At 35.7% G+C, this 23,027-nt stretch overlaps 1 protein-coding gene across 3 annotated transcripts in view; it reads left to right on the top strand.

Annotated features, from left to right (window-relative positions):
• The first annotated feature begins 14,018 nt into the window (after positions 1-14,018).
• LOC131439540 (cadherin-87A) overlaps positions 14,019-23,027 on the top strand; it is a 764,232-nt gene continuing 755,223 nt past the window's right edge. The window contains exons 1-2 of one of the 3 annotated variants that reach the window (XM_058610700.1): positions 14,019-14,395; positions 14,822-15,132. The gene's annotated coding sequence lies outside the window, so the exon portion shown is untranslated. The remainder of the gene's footprint in view (positions 14,396-14,821; positions 15,133-23,027) is intronic. The other 2 variants (XM_058610709.1, XM_058610716.1) reach the window with 2 other exon arrangements.

Here is a 23,027-nt window from a genome sequence, read left to right on the forward strand (position 1 = left end):
ATTGAACGAATTAGGCTTTGATCTGCTTCCCCACCCCCATACTCGCCAGATTTAGCCCCCAGTGACTACTGGCTCTTTGCTGATCTTAAAAAATGCTCCAGGGAAAAAGATTTGACTCAAATGAGGAGGTCATCGCTGAAACTGAAGCTTATTTTGAAGCGAAAGTTAAATTTTGTTATAAACATGGTATTGAAAAATTGGGAAAACGTTGGAACCATTGTATCACCCTAAAAGATGATTATGTTGATGAATAAAAAAATTTTGCAAAAAAAAAGTTGTTTCCATTGTTAGTCTCGGGACTTATTGATCCATGTGTTATATACTTTGGAATACATTTATTATCCTTATGTCTGAAACTCATAATTTATTCTTATGACTTTCGAAGATCATTTGGTCTAAGTTTTCGCATTATTGAAGCTATTAAAGGCCAAATTAATTGGTTTTTGTCAAACAATGCGCCGGCACACAAGAGTATGGTAACCATAGCTAAAATCAATCATTTAAAGCTCCAGTTGCTTCCGCATCCACGTTATTCGCTCGATTTGATTCCCTCGGGTTACTACCTCAAAAGAAGAGTCACCAATAAAAAATTACACTTTCGCGAGAAGATCACTGACGACGCGGAGGAGTATTATGGCAGACCATTCGGAAAATTACTTTTTGGACGGGATCCAAATGTAGCAAAATTACTCGAAACTTCGTTGAATGAAATAATAAATAAATAAATAAATAAATAAATAAATAAATAAATACTAGAATTTGAACCGATGCACCTACCCTAAAGTACGGATAAGCAACATTCTGACATACAATATTACGAAATAATTTGTATTTGTAATGTCTTTATAATAAAAACGGAAAACATTTACGTTAAAAAACTTCTTTGTTCAATATCATACGAAAAATTTCCGCTAATTTAATGCAAATGTAATGAACAATAACATATTTGACACCACTTGCACGTTCTGAAGTCAACAAAATACATTCAAACCAATACTCACAAAATCCCATTAAAAATTTTTCTAATTAGAATCAGTAATTAAAGAAGTAATTAGACTAAACCTTCACTAAACTGATTATTTTCACTTCTGAATTGCATATTTCAACAGATACGTAATTCTAATAGTTCTTTAGATAACCTATAGATAGCTGATTTTTTGATTATTTTTCACCAATGTAAACGACCACCAGCAGGATAACGCAATCGCTCTTACTTGAAGAGAAATTGGCTCTGCGAACATCCCGCAGCAGAACTGCTTCCTGTGAGAATTGATTCAATACTGAAGCTATTTTGATACAGGGTTTTCACGTGATTCAAGTTTTGTCACTCTTTTCGAATCTTTTTCCAACTATTGAATGGTTTCGGCTGCCGAGACATGTTTCCTAAGATGTGCCTTCGTTAATGCCCAAAATTCCTCAATTGGTCGAAGTTGTGGGCAATTTGGTGGATTCATGTCTTTTGGGACGAAAGTGACATTTTTGGTAGTATACCATTCTACCGTTGATTTCGAGTAGTGGTAAGAAGCAAGATCTGGCCAGAAGACAACAGGATCCTTGTGGCTTCGAATCATGGGTAGAAGTCGTTTTTGTAAACATTCCTTGATGTATATTACGCTGTTCATTGAAGCAGTGGTGATGAACGGTTTCGAAATCTTACCGCAGCTACAAATCGCTTGCCAGGCCATAGCTTTCTTACCAAATTTTTCGACTTCAATCGATGTCGGACTGGTTTAACACTTGCCTTTCTCGCACCGTATAATATTGTGGTCCCGGCAAGGATTTGTAATCAAGTTTCACGTAGGTTTCGTCGTCCATGATTATGCAGTTCAAATTTCCAGCAAGAATCGTATTGTACAGCTTTCGAACCCTCAGCCTGATCGATGCTTCTTGTTTCGGACTACGTTTTGGTTGTTTCTGCTTCTTATAGGTACGAAGATTCAAACGTTCTTTAGCACGAAGAACATTTGACTTCGGAGTGCCCACTTTTTTGCCACATCCCGAACTGAAACCTCCTTCTTTTGCTCGAACGCCTTCAGTATACGTTTGTCCAACTGAGGGTTAGCAGGACCTTTTTTTCGACCCGTTTTCTGTTTATCCTCAGAGGTACTATCCTCACCGAACTTCCTGATTGAGTTTTGCACGGCTTTTTCACTTACTCCTTCCATTTTTGCTATCTTTCTCAGTGACAGTCAGCGTTCTGTGCACCATTTGTACACAATTTGTTGACGTTGGTCTGCTGAAAGTCTACGCATTTCGAAACAAACTAATGAAAACGAATAAACAACTGCACAAGTGGTTAGGGAAGAGTGTAAACAACAGGACGCAGCCACAAAAATTGACAGATTCTGAACCATTGCGAAATGGCAGCGGTTTTTGGTTGCGTCCATACTTTCTGTGACAGTCTTTATCTGTTATCTATGAAAAACGAAATAATTATACCTCTATCTTATGTGCATTTTGTATAGCATGGTAAATCTCATCACTAAATCTTTTGACATGCATATTCATCATTTCTAGTCGGTTTACGGATCATTGAAACGACCGAAACTATGGCGAAAGATGATACTGCATTGTAGTTGAATCTGGCTCACGTAAAATCTAAAAAAAAGTGATTCGATTAAGTAACAAAAGAACATAGCTGTAGCAAACCCGAGCAGATGTACAGCTTGTCAAACATTTCTATGGTGAATGGAGAGTCACATCCTTCGAATACGGAACTAGGTCCGACGGATTGAATGAACGTTGTTCTCGCAGTATAACGCTGCTAGGCTACAACAAGTAGACCAGAGGAATATTGCCAATTTTTTTTCTATTTGGACGACTCTATATCGAACGGGAATATTTTCGGTCACGCATTTGATAGGAAGCAAACCAATACTCTATTTGATTGGCTCTTATTGTTGCTGCATGCTTAGATAAACCAATATGAATTAAATATTAGGAGTACACAATGCTCTATGGTGTAAAACTTTCACTTTTATGGTGTTGGTCGACGTTATTTTTACAATTTTTTTTTCTGGGGTTTTTTGATGATATGAACCATCGCTACAACCAACTTCCACAGTTCCTAAAAAATCACTTTATTGCTTCATTAGTTATAATTTCGAACTCTAGCGTGTCACAAGGCAGTCATCTGAAATCATTTATATTTTTGTTTTATTTAAACGAACCAAACTGTTTTGTTTATACGATTCCACAAAAAAATGGACACCCTTATTCCTGCAACGGGTGTTTTGATCATTCCCTGTGATGTAGAAGTTTCGTGAAAGGGATGGCGTGTTGGATTGGAACAGAGTGAAACAAATTACCGGGACAAATTGGACGGATACTTACTGATTACATTTGATCTTCCCGAGAATGAGAAAATCCTGACAGCATACCAATGGTAGTGGTGAGCGACTAACATTGGATGTTTGACGATGAAAAGGATAACTTCGTTTATTTGAGATTGATTAATTTTCTGCAACTCTCGTTGGTGCATTGGTTGGTCGCGAAGATGACCTTTTTGAAATCCGTTGGTTGTTCGATGTGATGCCGACAGCAACTAGAATTATGGGAATATCATATAATTTAAGAATTTTATTCAGGTGTTTTTTACCTTTCATTTTACGTTTGAGACAAAAAAATGAACATTAGTAGAACCAGCTATAATGGCGATAATTTATCCTGGTAGTGAGAATTTTTACAAAACACTTTCGAAACACATCCGGTTGGAAGAAAAACTTCCATTTGTCAATGCGGGAAAATAACTTCCTCCACTGCAGGGCTCAAAACATTCTCCGTGGCGTAAATGAAAGAACAAAACTTTCTCCACTGATTTGAGGCGATCCCCGGTCGGAATGTTGGAAAGCAATAGTAGCTGCCACCGCAGCAGGAATCCAACAGCGACTGCAGCAGTTGTGGGTTAAAATTAGCCCACTTCATTGGAAACGAAATGAGGTTTGCTAATTCATTAACTCTACGGTCATCAATCCTTTGGTAAGGGCCAGTACCGTGCATTTTCCGATAAGCATGGCTGTCCGGTGAAGCACGGCAATGCTTTATTTCTTACAGCCCAGTTTTACGTTGTAAATCCCCTCCCATCTGCCATCGAGGGAAGAAAAACGTTGCACATTTTCTTTACTAATAGATTTCCACTTCATTTGGTATGATTAATGAGGATTCGGCGTTTGGTGGGAGGTGAAAAATGCTGTCATTCGGCGCACGACCTATTCTCAGCTCTCGGCTAGGTCATATTGTAGCAAACATTTTTTTTTCTCCTAGCAGAAAAAGGACTCCATAGGATGTTGTAAATGCCACGATGGATGTGACAGAATAGGATGAGTCGAGTCGTTTATGGGTGGTGAACCCTTCATTCGTTACAGCAGTAAGGAGTAATATCCTGCTTTATGATATCAGCTTCTGAAAGGAGGAAACGTTTTTCATTGTGCACAATTGATGAGACTTCCGATGTTCGTTATAGCTGGTCTGCAATGAAAACTAGTCCAATTTCAATAGGTTTTTCAGCGGTTTGGTTATGAAAGCACAGTGCCATTCAATCAATTTGAGCTACTAGTGCAGAAAAACTTAATTTTCTAGATCAGACATCTAGCGGTTTAGTCAGATGCCTAGCGGTTTTAGTTGAATTACCAAGATTTACAATTTGAATGACTATGTAAAGATAAATCATAAACTTAAGGAAAACTACGTTTCAATAGGTTACGTGTGAATATTCTTCGTTTTAAAATTGAATGAATTTTAAATGAATAATTTTTTTTATTGATTCCTAACTGATATTTGAAACATCGTTATTGTGAGTTCCGGAAGAAAGTTCAGTTAATAGTTTAATAGTATTTTGACCCTATGAGCGGGGTTCGAATAGAATATTAGAATATTACCCTTCAAGCTATGTCCGTCTCAAGTTTAATACACGGACAAACCAATGATCGTGAAACAATTAAAATAATAATAAATGTTCTGAATTTGATCGGTTAGAATTTGATACAACTAATCGATTGTTGTTTTAACTAAATTGTCATTCTTTATTGATCGTGCTGGCAGTTTAGCAATGACACCCAGCAAAGACACGCACCCCAAACGAGCAATGAAACGTTAAAGTTGAGCAATGACATACACCCTAAGCGGAAAATGAAACGTTTCAATGAGGTGTCACTCGTGCAACTGAGCAATGACACAATCCAAGCGAAGTTACCTGTATGCATGAGAATCTATATTTGCAACATATATTTTTTACTGTTAGTCTCTTCGGGGGCACCTAATCGGGGGGCTTGAAGTTTATGCCTTGAGCAACAAAATTTTGCCTAAGTAGCTGCTTGTAGCTTTATCACTAAACTCACAGATGATATCGAAATGCAACAAAAGATTAAAATTTCCAAGAGGGAATTCACCAGCAAAATGTTCACAGGGTATAATAAATAATTCCTGCACTTGCAGAATGGCTCACTGGAAGAGCTTTCCGTTTTCAAGAATGTTGCTGATAATTTTTAAGCGTTAAGCGTTATTAGTTACATTTACATTAACTCTCCGAAAATACGAAAATACATAACTCACAGATGAAATTAAAACATTCATACTGTAGTAATAACTATTTATGAAATGGCCACTACGTAACTGCCATAAATGACGTTCATTTGCCATTGAAAATTTTCAATATGAATCGTTTTTGGTGAAATGAATCGAATTTTTGTTCTGCGTTTTGCTGTCTTCACTCTCCATCAAGTGACAGCATTTGAATACAGCAATTTCGTTTACCTGAATGCAGTGTTGGTGATTGCCTAAAATTCGCCAGCAGCTGCTATATTGTTATCTATATTGTATACAACATTTTCAATCCGGTAGAAGAAATCGTGTCTCTCAATGCATGAACCGTGAGAGAAGTTTTCTATATTTCTTCGCTCCACTTCATACATATGAGTATTTCACGCCCTTAAAACAAATTCACAGTCTGATTATGATCGTTGCTGTGTGGAATTTCCCAAGAGAGAATCGCAAGTTGACAATTATCGCAGAAAATCGAATCGATGATTCAACTTGATGATTCTCATACTAGGTTGCAATATCTCAAAACCCTTGTGTGGAGCATTCACAGACATTTTCATAAACTTATATAATAAAATGATTCTATCGTAATTACCCACTGCCCATACAGAATCTGATCGCGAAACGAGAATAAGCGACCGTTTGTTGCTTTAGAGAGAATCCCCACAACAGCGTGCTAACCTTTGATTCTCAGAAATGTCATCGAGGGAAATTCGCTCTCGCACTGGTATCTATTCTATGTTAAATGAGCCATGCCGGGTTTTTGTTGCTGCGATGATATCCGTCTCTCTTTGATGGCACTGATTGAATCGTGTGAAGAGTTGCTAGTGAGCGTTCTTTGATACGATAAAAGCCATAATTGCCTGAATGAACCCAGGATTTCGTTTCGGGAGGGGTTCTCAGATAAAAAAAGTTAGTGAAGAATGCTTATGTATCTAATTCTCGGTGCGCCTTGTTTTTGACAGACACTTTTTTGTTGTTTTTAACAGACAATTTTTCCAGTCGATCTTCAGCCAACTGTCGGGTAATTATTCTGTTTTTTTTCTGGCGTATAATAATGGATCCAGCCAAACATGTGCTGGCAGTGCGCTTGCGTTCATCATTTTAGTCCTAAATAAATGAACGGAATCTAGCGGCAGGCTATCTTTCTCATTTGCAGACTCTTGCTCTTGCTTGCTGGAATGCTCGCGCACTTTCTTTTTCCGGTCATCCAGTGCAATTTTATGAATTATTATTTTTGTCGTTCATTTATGTAGTTATGACACTGAGTGCTCTATCGGCAGTGGAGTTTTGACCATCACGAAACTCTAAAACCTCTATTTCACAGTGTAATCTGCAAGATCAAGAGTCCCATAATATTTGTCAACCTTTATTTTCGTCTCTGTTTCTGATTTTCGGACCCCCCTCAGGGTACGTGCATGACAAAATCAATATGTTAGTTAAATCAACAACATTTTAGTTGAAACAACCAGGGCGTGAAATAACAATTGCACTATTGTAATTTTGCGATCAGTTGGTTCTCCGTGTAGTGTTTGCAATATGGCAGAATCAATGAAACTGTCACTACCAGCGTATTACAATAATGGAATAAAATAGTCTAATTCACATAACCACACACTTTTACAAAAAAAAAAACCCTGTGATTTTACATCTTATAAGATGCTCATAAATGGAGCGTCGCTGTTACCGCAAATTTACATGCAAGAACATGTAATATTATGTGATTTTGAAAAATCCATGGAATGTGTTGCCCGACGACGAGCACGTTTACGTTACGAAACTAAGTCGATTCCGACGGAACGGCGAATAAATCACGATGAGAGCTTTGAGGATTTTCTAACTCGGACATGTGCCTTTTCAAGAGAAATTAAAACGCGTGTTAGTCTATATATGTTTAATTTAAGACTAATGAAAGGAAGTTGGCGGAAATTACAAATGACATTTTCTGTTGGCAACAATTTTTCTCTTCGCTCATTCCTGCTCTTTGTCAGGGGGTGAGCCAATCTTCGTCTTGGGAATGAAGGATCGTTCACCGCTTACGTCCGTAAACAGAATGAAATTCATTTAAATTCAAAAAACTTATAGGGACCAACACGACTTGAACCGAGATTCATTGGAACACAAGGTACGTCCGCAAATTAACTGAGTCACATAAGCACACCTCTGCTTAGCTAGTAAGTGTTGCATATGAATTCATACAGTCGCACTTGCTAGCCGGATGGAAATTGAAGTTGGAATAAGTAAAATTCAGTCTCATCAAACTCTAAATGATTACAAATGGAATTTTCCGTACACTCGAATACTGATGACTTGGCCAATCATAATTTAGTCCTGAACTATACTATGATTTTACGTTTCGTCTTAGACTCTTCATCATAATCCTAAACGCTTTTGCCGAGCTAATAAAACAATTGTTGCTGTCAAGCTCGACAATAATTGACATCTACCAATCTTTTGGAGAAGGTTACCGAGCACTTAGCTGTGCAAGTCTAGGCATTTTTTTGTCGAGATTCAGCAATAAAATTTAAGTGTGTACCATTTATTTTCAATTGTTGATAATATAATGCACAGTTCACACTAAATCGAACTGCATAGTATAAAAGTGACAGAATTCTGACGTCTAAAAACGACAACACAATCATATGATTCTGTTTTTTTATTTGCTTCTTTTCTGCTCGTTATCAAAGCAGTTGTAAGCAGGGTTATCATTTATGCAGATACTCAAGAAATTCTATAGAAAAACTAATTTTTCGTTGATTTTTTCAACATTTTTTCGTAAACCATGTTTGTGCAAAAAAAATGTGGTTAAGAATCTGTGTCAAAAGCCCAGCTTTAGAAGCAATCTGTAATAACTTTTCTAAAATATGTGGTCAGATTGATGACAAGGAAGAAATTTTGAAATTTCCGTGCTAAATGATATCACAAAAGTTATACTGGAGTTTTATCCAATCGGATTACCTTCAGAGTTGTGTTTCATAATATTTAAAATAGTTCAGTTGACAGAGTGATTTTTCTTTGGGTATTGATAAATTCCTAAAGTGGCGACTGTACTTCAAACCAAAAATCATAACTCTCTTTGAATCAGGTTTGTATTAGTGATCCTAAAACCAGAGATCACCGGAGATATTGTTATGATCCCAATTGAACTGTCAAAAGCGGTTCCAGCTGTTGTTTCTCGTTGCTCATCATCATTGTATTCAGTATCAGTATGCAAATACCAAATAGTGAGTATTTGATATATAAAAGAAACGTGAATTAATTTACAAGTACTTTAAGCTGTTTCTCATTGAATTTCAGCAAAGATGATGGATATACTTCATTTGTTGCTAAAATTGTGACACTTTACAAGCAAACAAACTTGAACGTTCAAAAAGTCACCCGCACACAGAAGCGAGCGGTGTCAGAAATTTTGTAATGTTCGTCGCGTTGCCAAATCTACGATTTTTCTCTCCGCTAATCTCTGCTTGTAAAATTACTAATTACGATTGAAGCCGAATTGTTTGGTTATTTGGTTCTATTTTGTTATGTTAAGCAGTGTTCATATCTTTCTTCACGCAGTGGTCAACTGTTTCGTAAGAATAGAAACAAACTAAAATAAACAGGATTTCATTTCTTTTTCGAGAGAAAGTCAAACTAACGGTTTTATTCAATATAACGAAATTTTTAATTTTAAAGCCAGCTCAAATGAAAAATTAAAATCAATATAACAAGACCAATGATAATTTCGTTAAAGTAAACAATTTTAAAGCCCTATTCATTTAAAATTCTGTTCACTATCAACCATCAATTAAGAACAACTATTGCAGTACATTTTATCGTCTAAAATATATCTCGTTCGTCTGTGAAAAGTAAAAGTGCAGTAAGAATCACGTAATCATGATTAAACTAAGGCACTGTTGTATGAATGAAAAAACGGAAACGGGGTGTGCTAATTCTGTAAACAGTACGACCAAACTTTGTTTGGAATTTGTAAGCAAACGCTAGCTTCTATATCCAAAATTTAGACGTGGATAACGATAGCGGAAACTACACCGGCGAAAATCCAGCGAACAGTAACGGCCACTGGCCAACTTTTTTTTATTCAAAACAATTTGCAGTAATGTCACGTTTTGAGATTTCCACCAACGACGAATGTTGGTTTGGTAGAACAGCGGTGTCAATAAACTCGGGATAAATATTTGAGCTTCTTTTCATTCGGAATGATGGAATGTAAACTATATCGCTGTTGGTTTAATTTCTTACGAATTTGTGTCTTTGGTAACTTTTACAGTATAAATTGCAAGCTGGGAAGGCATAGTGGGGAATGATTCATTAACAATAACTGAAATTACAACCGAAAGATTGAAGAACTATTTTATGAGTTTGTAAACACGTTCGCTAAATTGATTCACGATCAGTTACAATGTAAAAATGTTATCAGGAAAGTAATTGTTCATTGAAATTATACTTGATATTGAGAAAAAGTATAAAAACTTCAATTATAGGCCTTCGAATTTAGCTTCATTTGCGGATTTTCATATTTTTCTCTCTCTCTCTCTCTGTCTCTCTCTGTCTCACTCTCTGTCTATCTCTGAATAGATCGTTGAATGATTTTCAAGCACTTCGATTTAAATGAAAAATCTAGTTATAAAAAAAATTCATGATTTTGTCAGGATCCGACATCCGATTCTGGCTTTATAGAAATATGGATGTCTAAAATACACATATGTCAGTAATGCTCAATCACCAATCAGACACTTATGCCTCATAAATGACACATTTGAGCATATTTGTTTCGATTCTGAAGCACAATAGTGCTCCCTGTTGGACACAATATCTGCGTCGATGGTACAACCAAGAACACAGTTTATCATCCAGGTTTTTGCAGGCACAACCCCGTTTTTGTTAAGCGACTCACCCTTGTAACAAATACAGATGAGCAGCTAAATAAAAATATGCGATCCCAAAAACAAAAAATGGCGCCTGTTGAAATAAAGATTTATTACGACTTTTCGATTGTTCTCTCCAATAGTAACCTAAAAACGAATTCTTACGTTAAACTCGAATGTAGAGTAAGAGTTACTCATTATCATTGATGGTGACTACTAGATTTTTGACGTTTCCATGTATCATTTCAAAATGACTAACGAATACTCAAACTCTGAGTATTTTTTATAAGCGTTTAGTATGCTCCAGTCAAAGCAAAATTGCAGTTCGTATCTGTAAACAAACTAATCAGCAAACAGCATCCCTGATATTGATGGAAATTATACCGGTCGTTCTTTTTAGAACCGGTAACAATTGGATGTCTAAGGAGAAGCTACTGTTGTGTGATGGGTCTTCAGCAGTGATGCTGAAACAGATTTTTTTTGTAGATTAGTGAATTTGTTATTGGTTCATTGCCGCCAAACTCAATTACCGGTAGCGACTCCTGCTAATTTCGAAAATTTTGCAGTTGTCATTGTTTCGTTTATTCCATAATACCAATAGATATCAGCATTAAAAGTAAACTCGGAAGGAATGAAAATCGATTTGAAAGTAATAACTACTACTTTTCTAGTGTGAACTACGATAAAACATGAAAAACTTGTCTGAATTGTGTGAACGTTGAAAAATATTTAAATTTTTAAAACGCTACTACTCGAAACAGATAAATAAGAATATATGTTTATTTAGGTTGCTTTTATTTCCCTTTCGCAAAATGACCCGCTCCTCTTATTTTCATCGCGCCGCGGGATTTATTTGATCGAGCCGATGGAAAATATCATTATCATTAGGGTCGATGATATTTTTACCTTTTTATATAAATATAAAAAATAGGTATAGAATTCGCTCAAACTTTAAAATAAAAAGGTATTAAGGTCCGATAGAAACTGCTTGTTTTTTAATCAGATTCGGCTTCGGGTTCAGAAGATACAGGGTGATTAGTGTAAAAATTTCACATAAACTTATCGGATTTATTGGGTTCACAGATTTTGAGAGTCGATGATCAAAAAAATTTATTTCAGTTTTACCGGTGCTCGGTTTTCGATCCCGGAAGGTAGCCAAAAATTATATTTGAAAAGCACTACGATTTCTTTTTGTTGGCTTCACTGATTTTCAAAAATTTCGAATTTAATGAAACGGTTTACAACCCATTAGGGCAATTTAACTGACTTCGGACACTCCGATTTTTGAATTCCGTTTCCAAAAGTATCGGGAATAGAAAAGCTAATGAAGGCCAAAACGAATTTAATAACTAAAAATTTAAAGAAACTTATGGTCCCATACAAAATTGGTGAATTTTATCCGATTTCCACTTCCAATATTGAAATTACAGGGTGATGAGTTTTTATCAAATTTAAACCGTCATAGAATATGACGATATCAAAAGATCTTTAAAGTTCGGTTTAAAACTATTTCAAATTTATTCGTCATACTAATTCATGAACATACGAATGCTATGCTGATCTCTGAATACCGGTTCTAGAAGTACCATAAATAATGACAAAAACTTTAAAGAGCAATTCACTTTTACATCTCATGGAATGCTTAATCGATTATCACACGCTTAGATTAAACGGAATAATTTTAAGGTTTCATACAATTTTTATCTTCGATTCGTCTTGCAGTTCCAAAATTACATGATAATGAGTGATTGAAATTTCAAACTGTCATTTAAAACGACGGTCATTAAAATAATTTCAAGAAAACGAAAAACATCCAAGAATATTCACGCAAAAAAACACATACGGATTGATAAAAATGGTATCATCTCACTGCTACACAACAGATTCTCAAGCTCGGCATATTGAAATGCCGAACGACATCTGATTACTGACATTTCAGTAGCTAACATGCTCTTTTCCGAAATTCGTCGACGTAATATTCTGATATCTCGGTAAAGCAACTTTTTTTACCGTAGATTGGCATAATATTATGATGAATTTGTCAGCAAACAACAAATTTACCGAGATCAGCAAATCCGTTTGCCGAGATTTCGAACAGTGTGTTAGCTTTTACTGAAACTCGGTGAGACACTTATCATCTAATGTCTCTTTTCGATTCACATCGCATCACCTCGCCATTGCTCGTGGAACTGGAAAACATGTGAATTGAATGAAGGATGAAGATTTGTGTATTTTATGAAAAGATAAGTGAGATCAAAAACTATCTACTTCGCATAGATATTTATAAATAACCGCTCATTTCCAGGTAGATGCGTTAAGGAGCATTAGAAACAATTGTCTGTAGCCGTGATCTTTTGGTGTTTGTGTTTTTTTTTGTTTGCCGAATTGAAATTAACATCAATAAAACACCCCTTTCACCAACATTAGCTTTTGTGATATAAATTTCATACAATAATAAAGAAAACTCTTTTTTTGATAGTTAACACATTTTGGATTGCCGAGTTTCTCAGTAATTATACATTTAGCCGAGACGATTACCGAGCACTCGACTGTGCAAATCTCGACATTTTTTGCCGAGATTCAGAAATAAAATTTAAGTGTGTAGGTGAATTAAGCACGTTTTTCTTCTAGAGACGAATCAGACTTCGGCTGAAAGTTTCTTTAATACAGAAAATTAGCTAACCAATAATTTTCGATTTTTACTACATTTTTCCTATCACCCAATGAAAAGTATTCAAAAAATGTAATTTATTATTGGGCACAGGTTTTTGCTCTCCTGCTGTCAAATTTTCTGGATTTAAGAATAACTATCGAAAAATGTTCTTCCAAGTAGCAATTACTACTGAATTGTTAGATTTTAGCTACGACAAATTCGCTAAATGGATCACAGTTTTGGTAAACAAGACGAGTATCCATATTTAAAGTTTTTACTTTTTACGAAACAGCGATGCAATCAAGTTATCAGGGTTCTTTATTGCGATGTGGACCTTCTCTTCTCAAACGATGAAGCGATGAGGTTTTCCAGTGCACATACAAGATAATTGCATGACTAGTACAAAAGGTTGAGACTCGAACAAACGACCTTGAAAATTTTTGTTAATCTAATTTGGTAATTTGTTTGTCAATCATTTACTCAAAGCTATCATCTTATCATGGTGTTAGTTCTAATTTATTTCTCGCACTTAGCAAAATCGAACAGTGTGTCAAAATATTGGCATCGAAAATAGTAACCAATTCCTAACTCGTAGCTATGGAAACCCAGTAAGTAGATCATATAAAACAAACCGTGATCAAAGCGCGAACTCTCGCTTGGCTTGGCCATAGTAGCTCATAAAACAAAACAAAACTCAGCGGTACTCTCAAGAAAAAGAAAACACGAGTTGTTTAGCCAGTTTTCCACAACAGACTTTCAAGCTCCAGACACTGAACCCACTGGTAGCCGAAGAGTAGGTACAGTACATGTACACAAATGCCCACACACAATTACAAAAGCGAGATCTGCCTGTGTTTGGCCCCATCCGATGTCTTCTCGCTTCGGCTCAGCTGAACTGAGCTGAGCTGCAGGCACGAAGTGGCGTTGAATGATCCTCATTGATTCAGTTTCGTGTAGGCCCGTGAACTCGTCGGTTGGCGTCTGCGCGTTTCGTCGGCCGTTTGCGTTGCGTTTGCTGATCTTATGTTGCGGGTTTTGTTTTGTGGATCGAAATCATAGGTATTTTGTCCCGCTTTATTTATGCTCCTCGCGTTGGTGTTCGTTAGTTTCACGGAGCCGCCGCGGTTGCCCCTAAATCGATTAAAGTTCAATGGCGCTGCTGGTGTTGGTGTGAATCTGTGAGACCGCTTCCAGCTTCTAGGGAATAGATCAACGATCCGGGTGGGATCTAAACACGTCCGGCAGGGTGAATACAGAAGAAGATGTGGTAGTTTAATTTAGTGTGAATTTACAGTTATTCGTGTCATCGGTGGTGGTTTGCGGGTCTCTTCAAGTGGTGAGAATAATGCAAAAAATGCACAACGAAGGGAGCACATCCCGGTTCGGTTCGGGGTTTGTTTTCTATGCTGGGTTATTTATGGTGCTCTATTTTTCGTAATTTGTGAGAAAGTTTCTGTATTGTGCAAAGGGGAGATCGGTGCCGGTGTTTGGTGTTTTTTATTAGCACAACACGGGATGAGTTTAACTCTTAGCCCAACCGAAATAGAGGGAGGCTTGCTAAGAGGTTTCCACCAGCGTGAGAAAAGTGAGCAAGTTGCTGATTTTTGGCATGGTGTTGGTGTCGTGATCCGGTGCGCTGATGAGCTGTGTAATGAAGCACGGTGCGAAAAGAAACGGGCAAGGGAAGAATGTCGTTCTGTTACTTTCGAAATATGTTTTAGTGTCCGCTTTATCTCGATTCGTTTTTTTTATGTTTTTCTAGTGGATTTTGTGTTACCTGTTACGTATTTCGACGTGGATAGCAGATGGAATCAGCTACAACAGGTTTTATTTACTGTTTACGGAACACCGTAAGAGTGCTAATAGGAGTAGAATAAATCCCTCCAGAGCACGGTTTTTCTGCTCGCGGAGAATTCCGTGCAACAGAGCAGACAAATCAATTCCGTGATTAATCTTTCCAGTTGGAATACGTCCGCATGTGGTTAGTGATTGGATATTGATGGCATGGATAATAGGATTATGTTCTTAATTGGTTCAGTATAGCAGTACACGACCCTTCAACAGTTCATGCAGGTACATTTCTATTTGAACTGATATTAATATCTTGATTGTTTGGTTAGTAATAATAAACTGATTCTCTTAGTAAATAAAAGATTGCAGCCCGGACACACAAAGAAATTCAATATATTCATACATGTTCGAATAACGACTATAAGCTCATGTTGTGAATGATAAGAGAACCAACTCCCTTTTAATAGCAGTACTGTTTTGGTACTATTCAAAGTTTATTGTGATTCAAAGGAAATGAAACTTGTGTTTTCGAATCTGACCATTATTTGCTCCCACATTCTGTACGGTATTTTCTTGCAAACAAAGTTTGACAGAGCAACACGCATATTTTTCATATCCGTATTTCATTTTCGGCGAACTAATCGGTTCTAAGGAAGCTTGATTGGGTTTTGCAGTGTTATGAATCGCTGTCCTCAGGGAATCACAAGAAAATGGAACACTGTTTCGCATTATTCCGCAAGAAATTAACTTCTCGAAAAGTTTCGGGTAAACACATATTTCCCGGGATCCAAAGGAAATGTAACGGTTCCGATTTTATTTTCTTTTCTTTATTTTTATCCTTCAATTATGGGAATGAAAATGAAAGGTTGAATGATTAGTTTATTCATAAGAAGTGAACCATCTATCAAGTATCTGTGATTCCAATATAATTCCAGAATAACTGGGAAAAGAATTCAGATTTAAAATTTCAGTTCACTAAAGTCGTAAATAAAATAGAAACATAAATAGAACTCGCATGAAAATCAGTATAACTCAAGAGATTCGCATAGAAATGAGTAATTTTGGAAATCCACCTCTAAAAAGTAGTTTATCTTCATGAAAAGTCACAATTTTGGAAAACCGTATGAAATTTAAACAAACTCACATACAAAACTTATATGTTAAAGCATTTTATATATATATGCACTGCATTGAGGAAACTTGTTCCAATCCATCAACTTGATATGTTGTCCTTCTTATTAACGTTTGTATGAGGAATCAATAAAATGTCGCACTCGGAATTTTTTAAGGCAACTTTTTCCGACTATACCGAAACCGGAAACGGAGGCCCGACAAGACAGAGTTGCGTGCGATTGACCATAAACTAAATAGATCTGCTAATTCATATACTGCTGTCCTACGCATGATTGTCCCATGTATGGGAATGTGGGACATTTATGCGTACAGCGGCATTATAGTTTTGAAATAATTTTTAATCTCAGCTTTCTTCACGTTTCGCCTTCGGTTCATCAGTGCTTAAAGCAGTTCAAATTGAACTGCCATCTCCGCCCATCAGTTCAATTTGAACCGCTAAGCAGACGCAAAGTTTACACTATTTATGTAACGACTTTTCGGATATTGCACCGAGATGCTATATCCTTTCTGATGGCTAGAACGAAAACGATTGACGACTGACTACTGGTCGCCGCAGAGTGTGAACATTTAGGGTTTTATTTTCATTTTAAACCATTGGGAATATGTGAAATCTCTGCTAACAACAATATTACACTGAATAATAATTTGAGCTCGAAGATTTTAGAAAGTAGATCTTGATCGCCAATACCCGTCTATAAGCGGAAAATGATCGCTCATCGTCACAAGATACAAGAGCCACATATTTAAAGATCTGTAATTCATATGGAAATAAAATGTCTACGAAATAGTCCCGTTTGTTGAATGGTGAAAAGTGAGAGTGTTCTGTTTTAGAGTTTTTGGAAACAATTACAAGGGACCAAGTATATCCGAAGGTGGTTCCTAATACTACCTACCTACTAATTGGAAATTTTGGATCCCAGTTAGAAGATTTTTGCATCGTCGCATAATATGATAACTTGAAATTTCAAACACCCTTTACCCTTTAACTTCAGCAATCCATTTAAATCTACACAGAAAAAAATTATGAGTTTTACAGGTGACATAATTCTACAAACGATACAATGTATAACTACTTAACTTTTCAAATGTTGCAATTTTTCACTCGCACGGAATTTTACAGGCTCCGAGTATAAGTTGCATTCGGCTAGCAAGTGCGACTGAATGAATTTATATGCACCGTTTACCAGCCAAGCAGATATATGCTTCTGTGGTTCAGTCTATTAACTTACTTGTTTTGTGATCTAATGTTTCTCGGCTCAAATCGCACAGATGCTATCGATCTTTTGTTTAATTTCAAGCCATGTATTTTTGTCAAATAACACAATTTTACATGTTCTTGAATATAAATTTGCGTGAAACACGACGCTCCATTTATGTGCATCTAATATGATGTAAAATCACAAGAATTTTTCTAATTGTGTATGTTTTTTAGAAAATCGGTTAAGCTGCAGCGGAGAAGGGTGAGCTAGTTCAATTTTGGAGTTTTTGACCATTATTTCCGGTACTTCCGGAACCGGACTCCCGTTGATTCGTATGGTTAGACACTTATATTCCCTACAAATTGTAATCGTTTTGAGTCCAATTTAGAAGATTTTTTCCTCTTTTACATCGTCGCACTATACGGCTTGAAATTTCAAACATTCATTACCCTGTAATTCCGAAACCGGAGGTCAGATCCAGACCAAATTCAGAAATTCTATAAAGGACTATAAACCATTTCATTTGATTCCAAGTTCGGGAATATCGGTTGAGCCGCGAAGAAAAGTTAGTTCCATTTTGGCATTTTTAGCTATTATTTCCGGTACTTCCGGAACCGGTATACTCGATGTGAGTTTGTGTGGTTTTCAACTTGCAAGACCTGTAAAGTAAAGGAAAAAATTACTATTTTTGAAACATCTCTGTACATCTTTTCATCTTTTTCTATAAAGGCAAACTTTTGAATATGCAGGTTTTTCACTCTTGATGAATTCCAGAACCTGAAGTAAGATGCATTCCGAACTAAAAAAAAAATCTGGCATTTTTAGTACCTTTCATTTGAGTCTAAACTTGTGAAAATCGGTTCAGGCATCTCTGAGAAAAGTGAGTTCATATGTTTCTCACACACACTGACATTTTGAGTACTCGACGAACTGAAATGAATTGTATATGACAGTTGAATGGTACGGTTCAGCCTTTCTATTCGAAAAAAGTGAAAAAAAAATATTTTTTTTCGTGGCTTATAAATTTATGATTTTAAGTTTATTGTATTATATCTGTGAAAGTTTCATTTGAATATGTTTATTTGTTAAGGAATGGCATGATTTTGTTAAAAAGTGACGAAATATTTTACAATAACTTCCAGAATTTTTTTTTCATTGTTTCTTTTGGAAAGTTAATTTAATGATGAAATTGAACCGAATTTTGTATACTTGAACAAAAAATAAAAATAGTCATACTTTCTGAGCGATTAGTCATATTTTTCCGATACATAAAAATTTTACTATCTAAATCATCAGACGATCATTGTTTTGTCAGTGCAATGCATACCTTTTTAGCAGGAATTTTAAACAATTAGCCATTATTGTTTTATTTGATATCATGGTCTCTAATGAGTAGTGCTTTGAGCAATCCATCTTTCTGGTTCAGTGCAAGATGTAAGTATTTCTTTGGTTTATGCCTAGCGTTAGAGCACTACCGAAAGAAGCAACACATCAATTGAACAAAATATCTTCAAAACCTTGCTGATTTAATAAACTTTTGTAAAAGCGCTGCTATTTTTTAGAATAATTACTAATCTTCTTTTTTGTAAATGACACTTAAGCACAGTAGACAGTACATTTAAAATGACCAGGCATTTCATTCATCTTCCATCAATAGAAGCACACATAAACAGGAAGTTGATGAAACGCAAATCGAATACGAGTAAATAACACGTTACTGAAAATATCATTAGCGCTGCAATACAAGTGATAAAATGTTTACCTCGGTATCATCAATGGCGTACGTTGGTTATGCACTTAAAGAATTCCATGTTAATCACTTGTCACCTACAACCATCAGCTGACTGCATGTCAATATTTTTAGAAAGCTTCGCGAAAAACTGGACAACTCAAGGCCAGCAGTACTTCCAGCCAACCTCAGTACTTTTGAAACAGTCATCTTCAACCAATGTACGTCCATCGCCAACGACAGTGACGACGAACCATTGCACAGTGGGGAAAAATGGATCACAAACGTGACGACATTTTTGGAAGCATAATACAGCTGAGCACATAGCTTTTTTTGGTGTAAAATGGTCAGTGAAATCGATTCCGCGTATTCAGAAGGACCGCACGAAACGCTATCATTTTCATGTTACCCCAAGTTCCCTTTTTGTACTGGATTGTATTCAAGCTTAGTTATATATCATAAAACCGAAGAAGTTGCAGAAGACCGAATAGAACGTTTCTGATGTAAAAAATTCGAACAAATCATTTGCATATAGTTTCAATGACAGCAGGAAACTCGTTGTACCGTTTTACCCCATTTTTGTTGCTGTAATGTTCAGTTGAAATTCAATCTATAATCCAGAAGCAGATCCAACACGATCTATTAATATTGGTCCATATTACGTAGAAAACTTCAGCAACCCAAGTACATACAATGAGAATGGTAGTACTAGCCTTTAGAACCCGTTTTACCCCAATTTATCTCCTAAATCGTATCATTAAACTTTCTATCGCATTCCGAAAGAAGGCTGTAAGCGGTTGATCAAAATCAACTGATATTAGGTAGAAAGCCCTAAAAATTATCGCGAATCATGTTAAATCGTTTAACCTCAATTTTTCTTAAGTCGTATCTTTGGTTAAACTTTCTTTTGCATTCCGAAAAGAGGCTGATTGCGGTCGATGAAAATCGATTGAAATAACGTAGAAAAGCCTTAAAAGTAGATCACAAAAAGATTCGAAGACCGCATGAATTATACTATTCCGTTTTACCCAAATTTGTTTCATAAGTCGTATCTTTGTTTAAACTTTGTTTTTTTCGCATTCCGAGAAGAGGCTGATTGCGGTTGATTGAAATTTTCTATGACCGCATAAATCACGCAATAGACGCATAAATCACGGGTTAGACCGGACACGGGGATAAACCGGACAGCTTGCATATCTTCTAACTTAGCAATTATTTCGATCTATGGATTGACTTTGTAAACGCGCTTGTCATGTGACAGACAGACGTCTGTTAGCTGGATGACGCTGAGTCACTTCAGTATGGTGTCAATCGTGTCACAATTCAATAAAAAAATATTTTTTGGAAATTTTTTGGGTATATTTTATTGCTGTGCACTGTAATGACGGTCTGGTTAGTGTTTTTAATTGTTCATTTAGTGCTGTATCCAGTGATTATTTAGTGCTTGTGACAACGTGGAAAATAAAATTATTGTTGCGTCTCGAAAACAAATTGTATGTGCGGGGTCAAACCCGACAACAGAACCGAGGCTTAACCGGACATATAACTTTCGACTTGAAATTCTTACAAGTTTCTTGAAATATATTGGATTTTGGGTTGATCACTTCATCGTGGCACTTGGTACAAAAACTAATGCATTTTTTTTCTAAATTGGGAATTGTAGCTGAGAATTGAAGCTATAGTTGCGTATAGAGAAATTGAGTAAAAACCTAGTTGTAATGAGGGTTTTTTTTCCAATTTCCAAACAGTGCCCGGTTTAGCCCTGCAGTCTCTGAAATTTTGGTGTTTTGGCTGGTCACTTCATCGTGACTTTTTACGGAAACTAATGCATATTTTTCCAAACCAACCCATTACACAATGTTTTCAAGGTCAATTGTGACAGATACTGTCAAAAAACTGAAAATTTTGACATAAAACTTCGTATAACTCAAAAAGTTCCATAGCGTTCTTGGTGACGGGAAGACCTTTCATCGGTTCAGCCATCTCTGAGACCTCTTTGATGACAACACACATACACACTCACACACACGGACAATTGCTCAACTCGTTGAACTTAATCGATTGGTATATGACACTCGGCTCTCCGGGCCTCGGAAATTTTTTTAAAGTTTGAGCGAATTCTGTACCTATTTTTTATATGTATAAAAAAGGTAAAACCTACACTTAGAAAAGTTTACATCTTTATAGATGCACATAAAAGGAGTGTCGCGATTCATTTACATTCACAATTCAAAACATATGAAAATAAGTCATATCGTTAAATTCACAATTAATTTAGCTGAAGCTTGTATTGATAGAGACGCAAAATTTATTTCTACATGTCAGTAGATGTAATATTGTGTTATCACCGTAAAAATTACGGCATGTCTGAATTTACGTCAAGCGTAAATTTCATTTTTTCTAAGAGTGTAGCTGTAATCAAATATACTATATATCAATATGGATCACTCTTGCGATTCACGAGGGACATCACAGTAAAGTGCGGTGGCAAAAAAGGTTACTACTACACTACAAATTTTTTATTGCACATATGACAACTTTAAAAATCAGTACACTGAACCAAGAAACCCAAGCACATTGTTTTATAAAAATCCCTATTTATATAAATGTTTGTGAAATATGCACGCAGAACTAAACAAATTCATTTTAATGCTAACTTCAGAATTTCACCAATATTTCCGAATTAAGTATTACTTTCTTGATTTGGAAAATTAATCCATTTATATTCATGTTTACTGTGATAATGATTACGGTTCCAGTGATATGACTAAACAATATCATAATAATTTAATATATAAATAAACCGTAACTTGTAATTCGCCTCAACGGAGCTATCAATTGAAGTAAAAGTAATAAGTTGTTATGTTATGTTATACTTACCATATTGCACTAATCACACTATTTATGAACATTTTTTCAGTGCTAAAAAACTTTCTATTCGTCGAATTTCGAAACAGTTCGTCTGTTGAGCGAAATTCAACTACTTTTTAGAAAATAAATATCGAAATTTCAAATTTTGACTAAAAGTTTAAACTGTATATGCACTTTTAATCCATAGACAATTTATAAAAATGACAATTTTCTTTTACATTATTACATTCCCTGAGAGAAAAAATAATGTGCAGTTAATTTAAATTCAATGTCATGAACGCAATGGAAAAAACATCGCAATCAAATTAACTTGTAATACACCGTTCATTTCATTTTAATTTTGTTGATATATTCTATATATGAGCAGTGATTTACCAAATCGCGCTAAAGGTTTCGTCTTTTCAGCACCATTCATAACATTCATGAGCAAAGTTAAATACTACTTTATAGCTCTTGAAAGTGAAGACAATTAAATAATTATACACTACTAGTTGACCCGTCGAACTTCGTCTCGTCCAAAAAATAATTGTTCGAATTTATGGTTGTGGATAGCAGAATTGTCAACCTATGACTATGTGGTTAACGTTTTTCTCCATTGTTTTTCTAATTACTTAACCTACTATCAACGAAATTCGGCACACATTCGCTCTAGCCCAAAACAGGTAATATCACAAAAAATTTGTGTGAGATTCTTCTGTTAAGCAAAAATTGAACAAATTCTCAGATTTCTATTCGGAACAGTCCGTTTTTTTGAGGATTGTGTGTTCGGTAATAATTTTTGCGGCAACGATCTGCAAAATATTATTTTTACTGAAAGATACGTAAAATTTATCCAACTTACGGTCATCTATCTACGGAACTACTGAATTTCGGAAAATCCTATGTAAAAGTTACGATACATTTACTGACACGGTGAGCTGTGTAAAATGTCATTTCTCTTGGCAAACTCAGTTGACGACGTTTTACCAATATTCGGAAAATTAATAAAAAATAATGAAGAAATTCAGTAATCATCACTAAAATATTCAGCAGAAATACAGATCTGTCAAATAACATCATTTTCGGACGTAAATATGTGAACATTTCTAGATTTGTAGAGCAAAAAACATGGTGCAAATTGATTGCTGTGCACAAAATAGATAATACTGATTCCTGGCGGTAAGTTTTCATTGAGTGAATATATTCAAAAAGCCTTCTTCAACTGTTTTATTTCCGGATTCTAAAAATATTATGGGTGATCCTAC

This window comes from Malaya genurostris, chromosome 1 (assembly GCF_030247185.1).
Source record: "Malaya genurostris strain Urasoe2022 chromosome 1, Malgen_1.1, whole genome shotgun sequence".
NCBI lineage: Eukaryota > Metazoa > Arthropoda > Insecta > Diptera > Culicidae > Malaya > Malaya genurostris.